The sequence below is a fragment of the Microcaecilia unicolor genome, chromosome 11, assembly GCF_901765095.1.
Source record: "Microcaecilia unicolor chromosome 11, aMicUni1.1, whole genome shotgun sequence".
Classification (NCBI taxonomy): domain Eukaryota; kingdom Metazoa; phylum Chordata; class Amphibia; order Gymnophiona; family Siphonopidae; genus Microcaecilia; species Microcaecilia unicolor.
This window is the reverse complement of record NC_044041.1, coordinates 171,352,605-171,371,697: the sequence shown is the minus strand read 5'-3', so window position 1 is coordinate 171,371,697 and position 19,093 is coordinate 171,352,605. Positions and strand designations below refer to the sequence as shown.

Genomic DNA, 19,093 nt, shown 5'->3' with positions numbered 1-19,093 from the left:
CGGGAGGTCGTATCCAATTCTCTCTGGTGGTCATCTGGTCATTTTGGGCACCTTTTTGTGCCTTAGTCATAAGAAAAGCAGGTCCGGGTGAAAACGTCCACGTGTTCGTCAGGGACTTCCTTGTTTTTTTCAATTATGGGTCAAAGACATCCAAGTGTTAGGCACGCCCAAGTTCAGCCTTTGCTACGCCTACGACATGCACCCTTGAACTTTGGCAGTCCTTGCGACGGAGTGCAGTTGGAACCGTCCTAAATCAGGTTTCGATTATACCAATTTGAACGTCCCTGGGAGAAGGACATCCATCTTCTGATTTATGTCGAAAGATGGACATCCTTCCCTTTCGAAAATGAGCCCAAATATGAGTCAAGGCATCAGTTGAAATCAGTGAAGTGAATATCTTAAAAAGACACTTGGAAGAATTTTTAGATCCCCGAATAGTTTCGTTGTTTTGTACTGTTTGATCTCCTGCGTCCATTTAATATAAGACTCTTGGCTCCTGTATTTTCTGCAGGATCTCTCTAATTTCCTAACACTTCTCTTTAGTACAGGTCAAGTTTTAGTAAACCAAGGATTCCTATTGTTTCCATTCTTTATTTCCATAACAAGGGCAATTTCAACCAAAGTCTCTAGCACTGATTTATTCTATAAACTAATCACCTCATCTATACCAGTCCCCACAGGCCTCAGCCTATCCTCAACTCCCTGCCAAAAGTGCTCACCTGAGGTGGTGCAAACCTGGCATGCTCAAATACTGCTTCCCGGAGTGTGAATGATTATGTTCTCTGAAGGCATGGTGCCAACGACGCACCACCTAGCTCATGGGCTGTGGAGGAAGAAAGATGATGTAAATCAGGTAAGAGGCAGCACAGTTCTCACAAAAAGAACATATTCCAGTGCACAGGTCCAGCAGACCTCCCCTCAAACCTGGATCACTCAGATACTGCTTCTTGAGCTATGAGTGATGACACTCTCTGAAGGGGTTTAAATTTAAATGCTTTACTTTTTGTCTATTAGATTGTAAGCTCTTTGAGCAGGGACTGTCTTTCTTCTGTGTTTGTACAGCGCTGCGTACACTTTGTAGCGCTCTAGAAATGTTAAATAGTAGTAATAGTAGTAGTAAGGGGCAAGGCTAATGCTGTAATGCCTAGCTCACAGGCTGACGAGTTCAAATACTGGACTTGAGGTGCATCAGGCCATTGGGTCATCACTGGAGGGGGGGAAAAGGGAGGAATGAGGCAGTGAGTGAACATTGACCCAGAGTGAGTGACGCTCCCAGTTTGTATGAGCGATTGCTCATGCACTCACCTTAGAGGGAGCACTGGTGGTCACCCCTCCTCCTCTCCACATTTCTGTTCCAATCAATAAGTGTGGGTAGAGCAGCTGAGCAAGGAACATCCCAGACAGGCCATTTCCTCAGGGGTGGCCTCTAGGGGATGTAGGGACAAATGCAGAGACTCATAGTGGGGCTTCATCCTTCCTATCCCTGCTGGCATCAGTACTTTTTCTTGCCTATCCCCATGCTTCTGGCATCACCACATTCCCTTCTCCAGCTCCTCATCTGGCAAGAGGAATTGGGAAAGCAGTGCTCCTTACCAACAATGGCTTCTTTCATAGTTGGCTTTCTCCTAAAGTCAGAACTGTGTGGAGCCCCTAATCTGATAACTACCTGTTGGCTCCAGGTAGTTCCTGTTTCAGAAGGGAGATAATAGAAGTAGAGAAAGTATCAGGAAATGAACACTGTTCTCTGATTTCTACTGCTGAGAAAAGGAAGAGAGTGTACGACTACCCTTGGAGAGTTCTAAACTGCTGCATGGAGGGCATGCTGCACTAGGGAAAGAAGTTGTGGTGATGATTGTGTAAGCCCCCTGCTGGTATTCCAGTTTAAGAAAATGGATGTGTTTTTTTTTTATTGTTTTTTTAATTATTTTATTTATCATTTTACTTAATTACATTCACATTTATCACATAAATGTAAGGAAATACAGAAATTAATATAAAAAGAAAAACATTTTCTCTCAACAATATATATTTACATAATTGTCCACAATTGAAAGATCCAAGATCAGGAAAACAATCTTAAAGAAAATAAGAAAAACTCAAAATGGTTAATCTTACACTTCACATTTTCTGAAGGAGGAAGGTTAATCGGTTATTGTAGCCGGTACAGTGGTAACTGAAGGAAGTTGCTGCAGAGGATTCTTCATTTGTTTCCAGAAACTCTATAATTTCTTAGGTTCAAACAAATAAGTAATAAGGAAAATAAAACACTTAGAAGGGAATCGTGCTAGGAAGGTCCCACCTGGGGCAATGATTCCTGGCTGAAAAGCCAAGACTTCACACCTCCCAGTCTGTGATTCCCTTGATGTGTCAGGAAATATATTCATCTTTGAACCCAAAAAACTATCAACCATATATCGGAAATACAATTTCAAAACGTTGTTCCTATCTAATCAAAGACGAAAGTCACTAGTAATATAACTCTATCTATAACTTCTGAATTTTCCAAAATGTCAATTAAACACATCTCTTTTCTCTGAAAGAAGATTTTAAAGGAAATATAATTTTAGTCACCAAAAGGTGGCTATCAGAAGGTATTAGCAAAGTATCAGAGAAATATTTCTTCAAGAATTCAGTAGCTAATATATAGGATATTATAGGTAAATTTATCATTCTCAAGTTATTTTCCCTTAATTGGTTCTCCAGAAATTCCAATTTTTACAAGAAAAATAACTATTCTTCATTACCAAATTATCTAATTTTCATAGAGAAGCCATTTCCGTAATCAAAGTCTCTTTTTATATCTTGGACTGCCACTTTGTTAGATAAGTATTAATATAAATTCTTTAACTCACATAGTGAAAAATTTTAAACATCTGAAGACAGTTATTCATATTCTGCTGCAGTTCCTATAGTATGTCCTTTATGACATTATTGGCTTCACCAAGTCCAATTTCTCCACAGAAACCGCTCCAGATATCTTCGGGGGGAAGAGCTCACTCTCCAATCCCCCAGTTGGTTTATTATCCGGAGTCGATGCTGCGCCAGGACCTCCTCGGGTCACATGAAAATCCTAACCCACTTCGGGCATTTCCATTATTGACCTCCATAGCGAAGCATTACTATTTCCGGGTCTTGGAGGGGTCGTGCCAACAGGGGGACTCAAAGTCACTCCCTCCACTGAGATTCGGCAATAAAGCCTTGCTGTTTCCCGAAGCAGGAAACGATATCCTCGACGTTATGACCCCGAATCTCTCCAAAATAGACTGAGAAGTGGTAGGAACCCCAGCCATGTTCGAGGAGGACAACACCATGGCTTTGCCTTTTCTCTTCCCCATTCTCTGGGGAGCGCGCCTTCTTCTTCAGGCATTCTGGTGTAAAACGGGAACTCAACTAGCGTACGTCCTCCCTCAACGCCATCTTGGATCCTCCAGGTTGGGACACTCTTTGTCTGGTTTCTCCTCAGAGGCCTGTCTGATATGGGTAACCCTACAGCATAGCCCTCTGAGTCATTGAAACACGGAAGCCCCTCCACCACTTGCAAGGTGGTGTCCCTTCGGAGGGGAAGAAAATGGATGTTAACTAGTCAAGGCTGGTGGTAATGGGCTCTCCAGTAAACTTGACACCATGCAGGGAACTTAACATTAAAAAATTATGATACTAATAATTAAATGTTAAGATAATAAAATTCTTATTCAGCCAAACAAATATCAATTTGTACATTCTTTTTCCTGGATTGTAGCATTCTGACACCGAATAACATCACAGAACTAGTTTCAGATTAGTTAGGAACTGAGCTACATTCTGGGAAAGGGGGAGACCATTCCAAATGGATGGGCTCCACCTTAATGGAGATTGAACCAGGCTGCTGGCACTAACTTTTAAAAAGGAGAAACAACAGATTTTAAATTAGAATTGGGGGGGGGGGGGGAGCCAATCAACCAGGAGCACATGGTTCGGCGTGGAGTATCCTTGAAGGATACTATTGAAAAAGGACATTTAGGGAATCCCAGTAGAGAGGTTTCAACAATGCTGAAAGTAAGCTAGGTGTACTTAATGAGAGAGCAGGATAATGCACATTATCCCCTTCAATTTTGAAGCATCTTGTAGATTCAAGGAAAAAACACAATTTGAAGTGCCTGTATACAAAAGCTATGATAGGGGCAATGTTGGATGGTGGTGAGGGGCAAGACAGTGGGGCAATAATGGATTGGGGCAGAGAGAGAGATAGAGAGAGAGGTTTTATAAGTTAAAATAAAAATAAATATTTTGTTTCATGTCGATCTCTTTTGTTTAAACATAACTAAATGGAGTGGAGGAGTGGCCTAGTGGTTAGAGTGGTGGACTTTGGTCCTGGAGAACTGGGTTCAATTCCCCACTGCAGGCACAGGCAGCTCCTTGTGACTCTGGGCAAGTCACTTAACCCCCCATTGCCCCAGGTACAAATAAGTACCTGTATATAATATGTAAGCTGCATCGAACCTGCTATGAGTGAGAAAGCACAGGGTACAAATGTAAGAAAAATAAATAAAATATAAGCCCCTAATGCAGTCCATTGGTTTTCTTATATTTTGTTCTTGTGATGACTTATACTGTACCAAAATTGAAAACTCTTATCTCTATCTAGTCGTTAATAGAAGGAGTTCATTGTGAACACTATCCACCCTAACAGGTTGTTTTGTGGCCGTACATGAGGAATTGTGATATTATGATCCCTTGTTTCGTACTGAAATATTTCATATTGAAATATTGTTTCATATTGTAAGCCACATTGAGCCTACTGCTATGCGGGAAAATGTGGGATACAAATGTAATAAATAAAATAAATAAAAAATATTGTTGATGGTCTGTGTTTACCGTATGGGTGGTATATTGGTGTATTAGGGTCTGCCCAGTGTAATATTGACAGTGCTGCCTTTTCATGCATAATGTTACTTCACTAATGTGACCATTTCATTTTGAGATTTTCAATGGATGGAAATAGCAGTATTTAATAATTGATAACATTTTTGAATAGTATACATTGGTTAATATGTGCTTTGAACAACCACTTTATTCTTTGACATATGATACCTATCTAATATCTAAATTTAATAAAAGGTATTAATTGTGACTATTTTACTTATCTTTTTTTCTGTGTGTTGTCAGACAATTATGGATATAAGCCCCACCCCTGGCACCACCCTTAACCCCGCCCCCTTTAGCCTCCCCAAACAGTTGGGCCTATGCACCCACAGAACTGCCAAGCGTCAAGCTTTGAACTGATAGGCAAGAGTTCAAAGCTAAAAACAAGCAGTGCTCGACTTTGGAACTCTTTCAAACAGCCTTTGCCCAAATCTGAATGCAAACAAAAGAGTTTAAGCATAGAAGGTAGGTAATAGAAATCTGTCTGATAGGTACTGTATAAAGAAGACCACATGAAGGAGAAAAGATAGAATTTGCAGACTGAATACTTCTACGCCTTCCAGCTTTTGATCCACCAATACTACAAGGTAAAATTTGCATGTGGAATATTTGTCAGATACCTGAGGATTTAGGTACCTACCTCAAGATAATCTAAAAGCCATCTGAAAAAAGTTTTCAAATGCACCTTAAAATGTCAAAGCAGTTTTTTTCCTCTCTCAGTTCCAATATTGAGCAAGTTCCTTCATTGTTCCAGGGAGGGGTAATTTTTATTGTGTTTGGCGCCCACAATCATTTTGAAATGTTGAGCCTGCACATTTCAGAGCCACCGCTGCTGTTCCTTGTTGTTTGAAGTGCTGAGAGCAGAGCCCATGTGATTGCCTACACATAAGCAGGCAGAGATGATATTTTTCTGTGGCACACTTGATCAAGTGTGAATGGAAAATACTGCCTTATTAGATGGAAGCAGTTGGAAACTCTAAGGGGTCCTTTTACCAAGCTGTGGTAAAAGAGGGCCTGCGCTGGCATCAGCGCCTGCTTTTGACGTCCGCTAAGGCCCCTTTTTACCGCAGCAGTTAAAAGGCTTTTTAAAAAATGGCCATGCGATAAGTGAACCACTTGCCGAGGTGCAATTTTTGGGGGGTGGGGGGGCTGAGCACTTACCACCACCCATTGAGATGGCAGTAAAGACTCCCGCTCTAACCTGGCCCGAAGTGGCTGCTGTAGTAACCCGGCAGTAGTTCAGGACTAGCGAGCAGAAAGCCCACGTTGGGCTTACTGCTGCTTCGTAAAAGACATCCCCCCCCCCCCCAAGTGCTGTGCTCCCTGTGTCTACGGTCACCCCTCCTCCTCTCCACATTTCTGTTCCAAACAATAAGTGTGGGTAATGCAGTTGAGTATCCCCTCAAGGGTGGCCTCTAAGATATGTAGGGCCAGATACAGAGTCATCCTGGGGCTTCATCCTTCCTATCCCTGCTTGCATCAGTATTTTTCCTTACTGGCATCAGCATACTCCCTTCTCTAGCTTCCCAGCTGGCAAGAAGAATTGGGAGAGCAGTGCACCTTGCCTACAATGGCTTCTTGCACAGTTGGCTTTCTCCTAAAATCAGAACTGTTTGAGGCCCCTAGATCTGATGATACCTGTTGGCTCCATGTATTTCCTGTTTCAGAAGGGAAAAAATAGAAGTAGAGAAAGTAGCAGGAAATTTTTTTATTACATTTGTACCCCGCACTTTCCCACTCATGGCAGGCTCAATGCGGCAGGCAATGGAGGGTTAAGTGACTTGCCCAGAGTCACAAGGAGCTGCCTGTGCCGGAAATTGAACTCAGTTCCTCAGTTCCCCAGGACCAAAGTCCACCACCCTAACCACTAGGCCACTCCTCCGCTCCGCACTGTTCTCTGATTTCTCCCGCTGAGGGAAGGAAGAGACCTTGGACAGTTCTGAACTACTGCATGGAAGGCATATTGGACTGAGGAAATGAGGTTGTGATGATGTTTGGTCCAAAATTTAGGGCAGGGGCTCAGTATGCAATGAAGATGGCAATAGAGGGAGCAGTGTGCAAAAAGCATTGCTACCTATGCATAAGGTTGTCCTTGGTTCCCCTTATGCTGAAAGGCAGGGGCAAAGTTCCATAGGTGCTCCAACTCACAGCACCCACTTAGTCCCATGGCTTCCACACTTTCTTCAGTGTAATTATTATTCCTTCTAGAAGCTACAGTAAATTAAAGCCTTTGTGACCGAAGTCATATCTTATCAATTTAAGTTCCTAAAGTTATACCTACAGGGTGATTTATTTTGTTTGGACATACACCTCACGTTAATATTTTGATTTGAGTTATAATATCACATAAAAAAATGAGGTAACATGCAAGAGAGTTAAAATGATGTATGGAGCATGTTAGTGTTAGTGAGCCGCTCTGCGGCCAAACTCACTAAGATCAGCTCGGCTGTGGAGACAGCCCATACTGAACTCTCTGTACGGCATTACAAAAATATTTAGTATCATTGAAAGTTTCTAAAAAAACGGTGTGGTTCATGCCCTTACAAACCTGTTTACGATATAGTGGGATTGACATTCTTAGTGGATAATGTAAATTAAAGCCTGGCACAAAAGAGCTATGCTGTTTGTTTCATAACTGCAAAAGCAGAGACTTGTCCTTAGTTTGTCTTATCTTCATACAGTGCTGGAATGAAACTTAGCTTTTCGGAAAATATGCATATATAAGAGGGCACCCACAGAACTGCCAAGCGTCAAGCTTTGAACTGATGGGCAAGATTCCAAAGCTGAAAATAAGCAGTCCTAGTCTTTGGAACTCTTTCAAAACAGTTTCTGCCCAAATCTGAATGCAAATAAAAGAGCTTAAGGCATAGAAGGCAGGTAATGGAAATCTATCTGATAGGTATTGTATAAGGGAGATCACATGAAGGAGAGAAGATAGAACTTGCAGACAAAGAGACAGAAGCTCCCATTCTGAATACTTCTACACCATCCAGCTTTTGATCCACCAATACTGCAAGGTAAAATTTACTTGGTAAACATGTTCAGATACCTGAGGATTTAGAAGTTTCTACTCTGCAAGAATGCTCAGATCTATAGCCTTGGCACTCTACACTGTTGGGAATTTTTGTTCGATATAGGCAGTATTTGAGGTGGCTTTGGTCTAGCGCCTTCAGGATGAAATTGGCAGTTTATTTACTTATGTTGCATCACTGTAGTATGAGTGTGTATGTGTTCTTAAGCAAGCTGGGAAACTTGCTTTTAAGTGGAGTTAGAAGGCCATCACAAGAGGAAAGCAACAGGCTACCCTACTGGTTTCCTCAGTTTTTCTCTTAGGATTTTTTTTGTTTGTTTTTGTTACATTTGTACCCCACGCTTTCCCACTCATGGCAGGCTCAATGTGGCAGGCAATGGAGGGTTAAGTGACTTGCCCAGAGTCACAAGGAGCTGCCTGTGCCAGGAATCGAACTCAGTTCCTCAGCTCCCCAGGACCAAAGTCCACCACCCTAACCACTAGGCCACTCCTCCACTCAAGGATAAGCGTATAGCCTTTTTTGGGGGGGAGGGGCACAACGAATTTGGGTATTTCCATATGTTGTCCAGTGAACTCAAGAAAAGCTCAAAATGTTTGTAATGCTCCAGGATACTCATGCTCTTCTGCTACAATTTACTTCTATATCCTTGTAAATGCTTAGTTAAATATGCAAATAATTATGGAGCAGACTATCATCAGCACTGTTTAACCGGGAAGGAGAGACTTCTACCTGGTTAAATAGTGCCGACTGGGTCAGGACATAATATTCAGCAGCAGTTAACCATAGAGTGCAACTGAATTTGTCTGACCACTCCAGCACTCTCCAGTTAGAGCAGGGAAGTCTGGGGCTGGAGTCAGGGAAGACCAGGAAGTTTTCCTGGCACAACGAATATTTAGTACCTGTGCCTGGATAACTAACTGGGCAAGAAGAACAGCATAAAAAGCCATCCTAACTATGCCTGTTTAATTATCCAGGCATCGGCACTGAATATTGGCAGTACCTGGATAGCTTTCAGTGACCACCGATGACCAGTTATTCAGTGTCGTTACCTGGATAGGGCCTTTCACTGGATATCCTGGCCTAATTCAGCCAAAAATAGATCTGTGTCTCATAGCTCATTTCCAGGGATAAGCAATGGCTCTCCCAAGTCTACCCAGCTAATATTCCAGGAGCAGACTGACCATACAGGCAACTGGGCAGTGCCCGAGGGCTCTGTAACCTTGGAGGATGTAATGGGTCAGTTCAGCAAGCTGAAGAGTAGTAAATCACCGGGACCTGATGGTATTCATCCCAGAGTATTAATAGAACTAAAAAATGAACTTGCGGAGCTACTGTTAGAAATATGCAATCTGTCCCTAAAATCGAGTGTAATACCGGAAGACTGGAGGGTAGCCAATGTTACTCCGATTTTTAAGAAAGGTTCCAGAGGAGATCCGGGAAATTATAGACCGGTGAGTCTGACGTCGGTGCCGGGCAAGATGGTGGAGGCTATTATTAAGAATAAAATTGCAGAGCATATACAAAAACATGGACTGATGAGACAAAGTCAGCACGGATTTAGTGAAGGGAAGTCTTGCCTCACCAATCTAATGCATTTTTTTGAGGGGGTAAGCAAACATGTGGACAATGGGGAGCCGGTTGATATTGTATATCTGGATTTTCAGAAGGCGTTTGACAAAGTGCCGCACGAAAGACTCCTGAAGAAATTGCAGAGTCATGGAATCGGAGGTAGGGTATTATTATGGATTAAGAACTGGTTGAAAGATAGGAAGCAGAGAGTAGGATTGCGTGGCCAGTATTCTCAGTGGAGGAGGGTAGTTAGTGGGGTCCCGCAGGGGTCTGTGCTGGGTCCGTTGCTTTTTAATGTATTTATAAATGACCTAGAGATGGGAATAACTAGTGAGGTAATTAAATTCGCCGATGACACAAAATTATTCAGGGTCGTCAAGTCGCAGGAGGAATGTGAACGATTACAGGAGGACCTTGCGAGACTGGGAGAATGGGCGTGCAAGTGGCAGATGAAGTTCAATGTTGACAAGTGCAAAGTGATGCATGTGGGTAAGAGGAACCCGAATTATAGCTACGTCTTGCAAGGTTCCGCGTTAGGAGTTACGGATCAAGAAAGGGATCTGGGTGTCGTCGTCGATGATACGCTGAAACCTTCTGCTCAGTGTGCTGCTGCGGCTAGGAAAGCGAATAGAATGTTGGGTGTTATTAAGAAGGGTATGGAGTCCAGGTGTGCGGATGTTATAATGCCGTTGTATCGCTCCATGGTGCGACCGCACCTGGAGTATTGTGTTCAGTACTGGTCTCCGTATCTCAAAAAAGATATAGTAGAATTGGAAAAGGTACAGCGAAGGGCGACGAAAATGATAGTGGGGATGGGACGACTTTCCTATGAAGAGAGGCTGAGAAGGCTAGGGCTTTTCAGCTTGGAGAAGAGACAGCTGAGGGGAGATATGATAGAAGTGTATAAAATAATGAGTGGAATGGATCGGGTGGATGTGAAGCGACTGTTCACGCTATCCAAAAATACTAGGACTAGAGGGCATGAGTTGAAGCTACAGTGTGGTAAATTTAAAACGAATCGGAGAAAATTTTTCTTCACCCAACGTGTAATTAGACTCTGGAATTCATTGCCGGAGAACGTGGTACGGGCGGTTAGCTTGACGGAGTTTAAAAAGGGGTTAGATAGATTCCTAAAGGACAAGTCCATAGACCGCTATTAAATGGACTGGAAAAATTCCTCATTTTTAGGTATAACTTGTCTGGAATGTTTTTACGTTTGGGGAGCGTGCCAGGTGCCCTTGACCTGGATTGGCCACTGTCGGTGACAGGATGCTGGGCTAGATGGACCTTTGGTCTTTCCCAGTATGGCACTACTTATGTACTTATGTACTTATGTAGGGGGACCAGTGCTTTTCTTCTCTTTCTCCCTGCACACTACAGCCCCCCGAGCCTGAGAATCAGTTCTTTTGAGTATTTGCATTGAGCTTTATTTCTTATGCAAACGCAATTATTTTTAATGTAGTTAGGATAGACTACTTCCTGTGCATCTCTGGGACACTTCCTTGTAAACGTGTACTTCCCTTTTGCCTCTCCTTAGTGAAGGTCCCAGGCTGATTGCCCTAGATCAGTGTTTCCAAAGTCCAGTCCTGGAGTACTCCTTTGCCAGTCAGGTTTTCAGGACATCCACAATGAATATGCATGAACTTGATTTGCATACACTGCATCAATTATATGCAAATCTCTTTCACACATATTCTTTGTGGATATTCTGAAAACCTGACTGGCAACGAGTACTCCATGACCTGACTTGGGAAACATTGCCCTAGATGTCTCACTCTTTCTCTGAATCACACACAAATATCTTCAAACACACAGTCTTTCTGGCACTTGGTTTACATTGTCTTAACTTTTTCCAGGGTTTCCTATCCATTTGCCAATTCTTTATGTTCTATATTCCTCCCCTACAGCCATCTTTGATATTGATCTTTCCTTTTCAGCTTTATTCCATTTTATCCACTCAGATTTTATGCCTCCTTCTTACCATCCAGTTCATAATCTCCATCTTATTAATGCATTCCATCTACCTATATAGAAGCATATACCCATATAGAAGCAGGAAGCCTATATGGTTCTCCAAACAAGTAGCTGAAAAAATAAGAGCAAAAGAGGCTTTGTTCAAGAAATACAAAAGAACAAAATGAGAGGATCACGGAAAATATTATTGGATTAAACTCAAAGAAGCGAAGAGGGAAATACAGCTAGCGAAAGTGCAAGCGGAAGATAAAATGGCTAAAGATGTAAAGAGAGGTAACAAGACCTTTTTCAGATATATTGGAGAAAGAAGAAAAGATAGGAATGGAATTGCGAGATTGAAAGATAATGAGAATGTCTATGTGGAGAGTGATGAAGAAAAAGCAAATGTGCTAAACAATTATTTCTCTTCGGAGTTCACGGAGGAAAATCCTGGAGAAGAACCGCAGTTGGCTGCTGAGGGAAAATTTGGAAATGGAGTGAATACTGCGCCATTTACAGAAGAAAGAGTTTATAAACAGCTTGAGTATCTGAAGATGGACATAGCTATGGGCCGGATGGGATACATTCCAGGCAGGGCCAGTCTTAGGCATGGGTGACAGGGGTGACCGCAAAGGGCCTCGTGCTCCCAGGGGCATTGGTGGTCTTATTGCAGCTTCAGAACCCCCCTCCAAGTCGGAACCCCCTGCCCCACCCCACCCCGCAGCCTTCACATTACCTAAAAGGATGCTTCAAATTGGTATGTGGCTGGTAACCAGCAGTCCTCTTCGTCAGAATCATCCAATTATGAGCTCTCTCTTAGGCGCCAGACAGGCTCCCTACAACCAATCACAGCTGCACTTCTAGTTGTAGCTCAGCCATGTGAAAAAACTGTGGCTGAGGCTGGACTAGCTGTGATTAAATGTCAACCTGAGTGCTGAGAGCAAGTAACCCAGGCAGCTCCTGCTCTCTTCAGACAAATGAAGTCGGGTCAGCGGCCGCTTCCTTCCTCTCTGTGAAGACTGGGATCCTGTTGAAGCCTTAGCCCAGCTGTGCTTGGACACTGACTGCTGCTCCTGTTCCACACTTGTTTGGTAAGTTCTTAAAAATACTGGTCCAGCTAAGAAATCACTTTTCATTGTTTGGTAAGTTCTTAAAATACTGGTCCAGCTAAGAAATCACTTTTCATTGCTTTTATAATGCTCCTTTAACTACTTGTTTGTAGCAATTCGTTATGAGAGAGGGAAAACAAAAAGGGGGAATAAATCATGATTTTTCTGTAGAAGGGATGTGTTAAGCGGTATGGTGCTAGGATGAGTGAGATTGCAGTTTAACTCCTTGCTAAACTGTTAGGATTCCGAGGGATGATCCTCCTGTCTGGTGTGAGGTGTCTGCACTGAGATGTTGGTGAGAGAGACTTGTGACAAGGAGCAGGCTGGCAGAGCTGGCAACAAGGGGGGGGGGAGGAGGGAATGTGTGATCCTGGCTGTACTGCGGTAACTTCCTGTTGCGAGCAGGTTTCAGCAGATGAACTAGGTCAGTGATGGCAAACCTTTCAGACATAGGCGCCCCGTATAGGAGGCTTGGGGAGGCTAAGCCTCCCCAGTCCAATCGTGGACTGCTCTTTAAAAGAGATGGCGCCTAAGCGCCAAAATGCTGCAGTGACCGGCGGTCTCTGCCTCCTCCCTCCCCCCTCCCGCGCGAGTCTTGCACTCCCCACCCCACTCTCACCCATCCATCTGCGTGGTCACTTCGTCTCAGCCTGAGGCGTTCTCCCTCCGACGCCAGCAAATCAGCGATGCACATAGCCAGCCTTAATCTGCCTGCGTCGGAGCGTCTCCCTCAGACGCGTCCCGCCTCCTCTAATTCAACTTCCTGTCTTACGCAGCCCAGCTATAGCCCAGATAAGTGCCCTTTCTATTCATATAATCTGAGTTTAAAAAACAGCTTTTTGGAGACAAAGTTTATAATAGAATCAGAGGTTTTTCTGACTTGTGAGGAGCTTGCAGCATATTCAATAACAGCAGAAACTTAGTCTGCATTTGGATATGAAGCAATCTGACATTCCACGAAACATATTTGAACAAAGTGAATAGTGTAAAGGCAGAGCATCTGAAGTCTTTTCCTCCATTAACAAAAATATCTGTGAGAGAATTATACTTGTAAACAGTGTGCCTTCGTATAGGCAAACCTTGGAAGTTGAGAGAAACCATGTAAAGAGAGTAGTTGACAGAGTTTCCTAATAATGTTTCTGATGGCTGTGTTTTCACAGAAGAAGGGTAAGATGCAAATTAGCCGGTCATCTTGTTTCTCGGTCTTCGGCAACGGTTGAACTAGCCATTGACGATTAGCATTCCGCGCTTTCTTGTACGCTCTCCTGATAACCTTATTAGGATAACCTCTCAGTTGAAATCTTCTAAAGTGATCCCTGGCACAAACATCAAAATTCTCTCATGACCCACATAGTTTTCTCAATCTTAGAAACTGCCCCATGGGGATCCCTTCTTTGGTGGATCTCGGATGGAAACTCCAATAGTGCAGAATAGTGTTCACATCAGTAGGCTTATGGAACACTGTGGTATTAAATTTACCATTCTTAAGACTAATAACGCTAATGCGCCCAAAGAAATGTATAGGCACATTAGCATTTAACGCGCCTTAAATTTACAGGCGTGTTAAAAACACCACCGCAACTTAGTAAACATACCCCTAGGTTTACTAAGTAGCACTATGGGCGTGCTAGCATTTTTAACATGCGTAAATTTTTACGCACATTAAACGCTAACACGCCCAAAGAAATGTATAGGCGTGTTAGCGTTTAACACGTCTTAAATTTACAGGCGTGTTAAAAATGCTAACACACCTTAGTAAACATACCCCTGAATCTAGGTCCCTGTTTACTAAGTGCAATAATGATAGACACCTATATATTCCTATGGGTGTCTCTAGTGTTAGTGCACGCTAAAAATGCTAGTGCATCTTAGTAAACAGGGCCCCTAGTATGTTTACAAGCAAATTTCCAGGGTGTCACACAAGGTCCTTCTTGGAAAAAAGGAAACCCACTAAGTATTGTAATGGGCAGAAGAACATTGATACTAACAGAATACCCAAGTCTTTTTCACTCATGTACAGAGGTAGCCCTTCATAGAGTATAGGATAAGTAACCATAAAATAAAAATAGAAATATGTAGACACAAATTAAACTGAACCCCCAAGAAGCTATACTCTGCATACAGTGCAAAACCAAAAACAGTGACATGTCTCTTTGTACCATGCAAAATATAAAGATAGCAGATGGATTTTTCAAAAACTTACGTATTACAATTGCTACATTAAAAATTAACAAAACAAAAACAGAAAATAACTGATACATTTTTATTGGACTAACATTACATTTTTTGAGTAGATTTTAGAGATAAACGCCTTCCTTAGGTCAGGACAAGCATGCTATTAAAGCAGTATACTGTCCCAACCTGAAGAAGTAGGTTTTGATCTCTGAAAGATAGTTTTAAAAAAATGTATACAGTCTAATATTTTTTTTTGTTACATTTGTACCCCATGCTTTCCCACTCATGGCAGGCTCAATGGGGCAATGGAGGGTTAAGTGACTTGCCCAGAGTCACAAGGAGCTGCCTGTGCCTGAAGTGGGAATTGAACTCAGTTCCTCAGGACCAAAGTCCACCACCCTAACCACTAGGCCACTCCTCCACTTGTACCCCACATTTGTACCCCACATTTTTCCACCTATTTGCAGGCTAAATGTGGCTTACATAGTACCGTCAAAGGCGTTTGCCCAGTCGGTATAAAGGAATTACCTTTTTTTAAAAAATATTTATTTACTTTTAAAGTGGACTAACACGGTTACCGCTTTACTTTATCCTTTACTGTCTGACCATTTAATTTTTCTAATTTTGTTGGTCCCAGTCTCTGGTTACTGTTTTCCTGTTTTAACTCTCTTTCCAAGGATCTCCTGTCCATGTGTAATTTTTTTCTCTTCTTCACCACTTACACTATAACCAACTCCAACACTGATCTGTTCCAGCGCTGTGGGTGCTTGAGCACCCCCAATATTGAGCAAACCCTGTGTGTCCTGACAGGGGTAATTTCTATTGGGTTTAGCATCCTCAATCATTTTGAAAAGTTGGCTCTTATGTCCCCACCTATCCAGTCTTGCCCAATTGCTCTCTCTCTCTCCCCAGCCCATAGTCTCTGTCTCCCCCACCTCCCCCCCATCCAATATTGCCCCATCTCTCTGTCACTGTCTCTCTCCTTCCCCTCCCATTCAGTCGTATATCCTTTCTCACTCCCTCCCCACCTATCCAGTCTTGCCCAATTTCTCTCTTCCTCCAGCCCATAGCCTCTCTCTCCCTCCCCCTTTTAACTAGTATCACTCCATCTCTTTCTCTGTTACTCTCTCTCTCTCCCTCCCTCCTTCCCCACCCATCCAGTCTTGCCTAATTTCTCTCTCTCTCTCTCTCTCTCTCTCTCTCTCTCTCTCTCTCTCTCTCCCATCCACTGTAGCCATCCATTGTCTCATCCACTCCATTCTGTGCACCTCCACTGGGCCCACGCTAATAAACTGTGTTGGGAGACAGTCGAAAACCGGCACTCTGCAGCGCAGCTAGTGCTTAGTTCCTGCGCCAGTCCCGGAACTGTACATCAGAGAAGGCAGGCCTGGAGCAGGAAGCAATAGCGGCACTGCAGAGAGCCGGGTCCTGCATGTCTCTCATGGTAGTTAATTAATGTGAGCCCGGAAGATTGGGTCTAATCAGCTGCAAACCACGGCTGACATCACTCGGAAATCCTGTAGAGGGGGAGAAGCAAAGAGATGGAAAATACCTTTCTTTTTTTAAACTACTTTCCAAATTTGTACTTTGTTACTAAGTAGAAAAGTACAGCTTAACGCCTATGTTTACTAAGCGCTATGGGTGCGTTAACGTTTTTAATGCGCGTAAATGGTTTACATGCATTAAATGCTAACATGCCCATAGAAATGTATAGGCGTGTTAGCGTTTAACGCACCTTAAATTTACAGGCACATTAAAAACGCTAACGCACCTTAGTAAACATACCCCTAAATGTAACTCGTTACAAGTAAAAAGTATTGCAAAAAAAAAAAGTAACTCCTTACAAGTCAAAGTACTGCCAATTGTTCTTAAGTATACAAGTACTTTGTTACTATCCATCTCTGCACAAATGTATGCATGCACTCTCTAGCTAGCTCTCTTTTCTAGTACTGTCCTGCAGCTCATGTGCTCATCCAAGCAGTGGCCCCACCCCCTACAAGCTCTGCCCACTATCATGTAAAACTCTGGCATTTGCTGCCAATTCTTTTCCTCAGCTGTCAGCAGACCCTTCACACTTTTCCCCATTCTTCAGTCCTACCCCTTTTCAATAACATTTCCTCCCAGCCCCCGAACACTCACTGATTCCACCAAGGAGGTTTAATAGGAGACCAAGTGGCGTCTACATGTTGAAACCAATTAAGTTAATCTCTGTTTCCACTCCCCCACATAGCCGTCATCTCTAATACACTCAAAACAAACCTGTGAGCTGCTACATCCATGTTGTCGTTCTTTTTTGTTGGTAGCATTTTTATTTAATCTCACTTATATTTTCAAACATGCCAGATTGTGCAGCATACAGATGTACACAGAGGAAGTGCAATAATGTAATATGTTTTCATAGAGTAGAAATTTATTATAAATCGTAATCAGTGTGTCATTTGGAGGGGCTGGTTTATAGGGACACCTTAACGTTTTATATTCATGCAGAGATTTTTTTTTCTCCTGGTAAAGGGCCACTAAAACAGACATCATGTTATGAGATTCAGGTGCTCATCATTCAGAGTTGCGATCTATCTTCAGGGTTGCTATCTATCTATCTATCTATCTATCTATCTACTTATTTATGGCAGCTTTATCCAGCATTTAACATGAATTAGTTTAAAACCTGGGAGCATTGAAAATCTTTTTTTTTCTGTGCCTAGATCAAAAGAGAAATATGGTTTGTGGGAACTTGCTCCTTTTGTTTTGTGGATTGCAGTGGTATTTTTAGTAGTAGTATATTATAGAAATGCACTTAATATTATTACTACTATTTAAAAGAAAGATATTAAATAATAAGGACAGAGCTGCCTTCATGCAGAAGTCCAGAGTCAGTCTAAATGTGCCAACATTGTCCAGTTCAGCACATATTACATATTATGGGTATTTGCTTTAAACTTTGTTTGTTTTAATTTGTTTATCCAGACATTACATGCACATGGTTTTGCTTTTTAAACCCAACGGTGAATCCTAAGGGTGGTTGAACAACTATGCTGTTTCTGACTTTACTTGTTTTGGGCTGCTTTGGGTCCTGCTGATCTGTACACTGCTGTCTGGAATTTTGGAAGATGGAAATAAGGAAATAAAAGTTAAATTTTGGATGTACTCTATTGAAGTTGTTTTTTTTTCTTTTGCAATGTAATGGATGCCTGTTCTGGTGTGTGCATGAGATAATCTTTGAATAACAGCCTATACTTATGGCTATGATTTCTGAACATGTGGCATCATTAAAGGATAAACTTTTAAATGCCCATTTGGTTATATATACTAATCTCAACTCTGTTAAATGTTTCAGACATATCCATCTATTTGCTCCCATGATATAACTGAATTCTATTATTGTGTCTCACTGTATTTTTAAATCTAAGCCACATTGAACCCAGCTTTGATTGGGATCATATCCTCTACCTTTTAAGACACTGCCTACCCGCTGGATAGTGATGGCACAAAGAAAGCAAGTTTGGTCCAATAAAGATTAACACAAAATACTGTTCCTTAGCTGGGCCCTAATATTACCATATTGAAAATGTGACCATACCATGCCTCCGTGGTTATGTTCCACTAATAAGTTAAACGATTAACTGGCTTTCTCAAAAGAATTATATAAACTTTGGATGCATGACTAGGGACACAAACATACACTTATTTATTCAATATCACGATTCCTTTTAAGGTGGATAGTGTTCACAATAAGCTCCTTTTATTATCAACCAGATAGAGATAAGAGTTTTCAGTTTTGGCACAGTAAGTCATCACAAGAACAACATATAAGAAAACCAATGGACTGCATTAGGGGCTTATAGCCCATTTAGTTATGTTTAAACAAAAGAGATCTGCATGAAACAAAATATTTATTTTTATTTTGACTTATAAAACCACTTGCCCCTGAAATATTTCAAAACAGAATATTCCATTTATGTATTTAAAAGGTAAACTTCTACAAAACAGATGAAGATGTGATTCCATGTGCCCCAATGAAAGGAGAGTTTAATTTTATTTCCATTTAATTTCAATATCAGGAAACAGGATATCGTGACTGAAATTTTGCCATCTGTATTGTATACAGTGTATTTATTTATTTAGATTTTAGTGTACAAAAATGAACACAAAATACAGAGTTTTAAATTGCTGTTTCTACCAGCTATAATAATTTTTAAGTTGTTTTAGAGATGTTCAATTGTTATTTCATATTTATATCTACATATGGGAAGCTTTCAAATAAATTAAAAAGCTGTCCAATAAGTTAAAAAAAAAAAAAATTTTAACCCCTCCGAAGGGACACCACATTGTAAGTGGTGGAGGGGCTTCCGTGTT

General features: G+C 41.8%; 1 protein-coding gene across 2 annotated transcripts in view; it reads left to right on the top strand.

The window, feature by feature from the left end:
* Positions 1-5,358: 5,358 nt before the first annotated feature.
* The window catches only part of LOC115481128 (cytochrome P450 2F3-like), a 53,097-nt gene continuing 39,362 nt past the window's right edge, over positions 5,359-19,093 (top strand). The window contains exon 1 of one of the 2 annotated variants that reach the window (XM_030220161.1): positions 5,359-5,489. The gene's annotated coding sequence lies outside the window, so the exon portion shown is untranslated. Of the gene's footprint in view, positions 5,490-7,753; positions 7,920-19,093 lie in introns of those variants that run through there. The other variant, XM_030220160.1, reaches the window with a different exon arrangement.